Genomic DNA, 2,875 nt, shown 5'->3' with positions numbered 1-2,875 from the left:
CCCCGCGCCTGGGGTCGGCCTGCCCGGGCCCGCCTGGCCTCCAAGCCGCCGGTGAGCGCCCCTGGCTCCCGGCCCCGACCCACGGGGCTGTGCCGCGCGCCGACTCACCGAGCCGCCAGCCGCGTCCGCGTCTACACCCCTCCGCCCGATTGGTAAGAGGCGCCCCGCGCGCGGCCGGCCCCGCCCCGCCCCTCCCCACCCCAGACAAATCACCAGGGGACGAGTCGCTCTCGGATGCAAATACCTGGCCGGTGATTCAGCGCCGCGGCCCGGGCGCGGGAGGGGCTCGCCAGGACTCCCCACTTTTCCCCAGACGCCCCCTCGCCCCCCGCGCGCGGTCGGACGACGGGCAACCAGCCCGGGGGCGCTGGGGAGCCGGGCAGAGTGGACGGAAATTTTCAGGTCGCGGCCCCTTTAAAGGATAATAAATAATAAACGGGAAGGGGAACAGCGCCGCGGGAGGCCCCGCCCCCCGGCCTAGGGACGGTGGGCAAAGTGCGCGACGCGGCCCCAAGCGCAGAGGGTGCGGGGGCACGGGCTGGAGCGGGAGCGCCCCGGGGTAGGAAGAGGGGACTGACGGGCTCCGCCCGGGCGGGCTGGGGGCGCATCCGAGCCGGATCTGGGACCAAGACTCTTCCCTTCGTACGGAGCACCTAGGCTGGGCCTCCTGGGCTCGGAGTTTCACCTTTGCCCCTTAGATGGAGCGACCCTGCTCGAGTGACTTCACTCTCCTGAGCCGCGGTTTCCAAGTCTGTGAAATGGGCTTGAAAGACCCGGTGCAGAGCTGGGCGGGCGGCGTCGGAGGGAGGGAGCCAGGGCCCCGCCGGCCTCCCTCTGGGGAGGGACGGGCTGTAGGCGGGGGCTTGGCGCGGGCGTGGGGAGGTGCGCGCGGGGACCCGGAGCCCCTTCGTGAAACCGGGACGACCCTTCTTGGCCCGGCTGTCACCAGCGTCGGGAGCTTGGCTGCTCCCGGTGAAGGTGGTGATGACTTCCACAGTCTGAGCGTTCGCTTGCCCAACCACGTGCCCCGCGCCGCCCTCCAGGGAGGTCCCTGCCCGTCCCCAGCCCTCACGCCTCTCTGTAGTGGGCAACCTTCTTGTCCCCACTGCACAGAGCAGGAAACTGAGGCACCGAGCCAGGTGCAAGGAAGCCCGTCGGGAGGGGGGCGCGTGCTCTGCAGAGAGCTGTGTGCGCGGGAAGCGACCCCAGGGGGCTAAGCTTAGAGGCCCAGGCTCCAGCCAGGACGTGAGCCCCGGGGGAGACTGGAGGGCGGGCAGGGGCCACCCGGGGGGGGGCCCTAACTTGTGGAGGGTCTCTGGCGGGCTCGGGTCCCCGGTCCTGACTGTTGGGGGCGGGATTGTAGTCATCTCCTCCCCTTCCTCTAAACTAGCACACCGCATTGCCACTTTTCTCTCGGTCCTTCCCCCTAGTTGCACCTCCTGCCTCGACAAAACTGCAACCGGGGGCGGCGCGGTGGCTCACGCCTGTAATCCTAACACTTTGGGAGGCGGAGGTGGGCGGATCATCAGAGGTCAGGAGTTCGAGACCAGCCTGGCCAACAAGGTGAAACCCCATCTGTACTAAAAATACAGAAATCAGCCGGGCGTGGTGGCGGGTGCCTGTAGTCCCAGCTACTTGGGAGGCTGAGGCAGGAGAATCGCTTGAACCCGGGAGGTGGAAGTTGAAGTGAGCCAAGATCAGGCCACTGCACTACAGCCTGCTCGACAGAGCGAGACTCCGTCTCAAAAAAAAAAAAAAAAAAAAAATAACTGCAGGTAGGAGAGCTGCCCCCGACTCCGAGGCCTGAATCCAGACTTCCAGCCCCAGAGCCGCGTGTAGCCTAATGGTAGCAGGTGTCTGAGAGTCTTCCACTATAAGGCTATTAAACACCCAAACCCAGCTGTCACCCCTATCTCCGATGGAGAGGCCCGAGACACCTGCCCCAGGTGGGGGGTGCTTTGGAGAGACCTCCCTGCGGCGGGATAAAAGGGTGGGGGAGTAAACCCTTCTAGGGCCAGGACCCAGCTCAGGTCTGAAGGTGCAGAAAGTCCCTCCCACCTAAGATGGAGCACCTGGAGGCCAGTGGACCTGAAAGGCACCTGGAGGGCAGGTGCATGAGCCTGTCTGTGCCTCAGTTTATCCCTCTGTAAAATGGACCAATGTTAATTCAACCTTTCACCATCCTGTTCTGGATTAGGCTGCCCTTTGTTCAAAGGGAAGGGCACGGGGTGGAGGCATAATTACCCCCAGGGCAGGAAGGGTAGAGCCCCTACCCGTTTCCCAGGAGGAAGCTGTGATCCGGGTAGCTGGCCGCAGCTTCCCCGAAAGGGGCCGCGCGCAGGGCGGCGAGGGGATGCAGGATGGCAGCTGCCTGCAGTGAGGGGCTCCTATTTTTAGCCCGGAGAGGGAGCCGGGAATGTCTACACAGACTAGCTGGCTCCACCATATTCCAGATGCCCCCATGCCCTGTGGGGGTAGGCAGCAGTGTGGATTTAGATCAGTGCAAACCTCTCCCAGTCTCTTTCTCAAGCTGTGCCTTGGGCACAGAAGCCCCAGCTTTACGCATTTCCTAACCAGACCATCTACCAGAGGCACAGCAGCCCCAGCTCTGAAGGTTTCCTAGCCAGAGCATCTCCTGAGGGGTTCTGGGGCTTTGGGAACCTCCCCCATACAAAAACAGCCTGATCCTCCCCTAACCCCTGCTGGTCACTGTACCGGTTCTCTGGTTCTCGGTTCTCTGTGCTCAGGTGGGGGACATCCTCCTAAAACCCCCCAGATCCCGCCCTCACAGCTCTGCAGATTAAAAAGCCCAAACTAGGGCCGGGTGCAATGGCTCATGCCTGTAATCCCAGCACTTTGGGAGGCCGAGGCAGGT

Source organism: Rhinopithecus bieti, unplaced genomic scaffold (assembly GCF_001698545.2).
Source record: "Rhinopithecus bieti isolate Rb0 unplaced genomic scaffold, ASM169854v2 scaffold_15283, whole genome shotgun sequence".
NCBI lineage: Eukaryota > Metazoa > Chordata > Mammalia > Primates > Cercopithecidae > Rhinopithecus > Rhinopithecus bieti.
The sequence above is the reverse complement of the archived record's forward strand: the minus strand, read 5'-3'. Positions refer to the sequence as shown.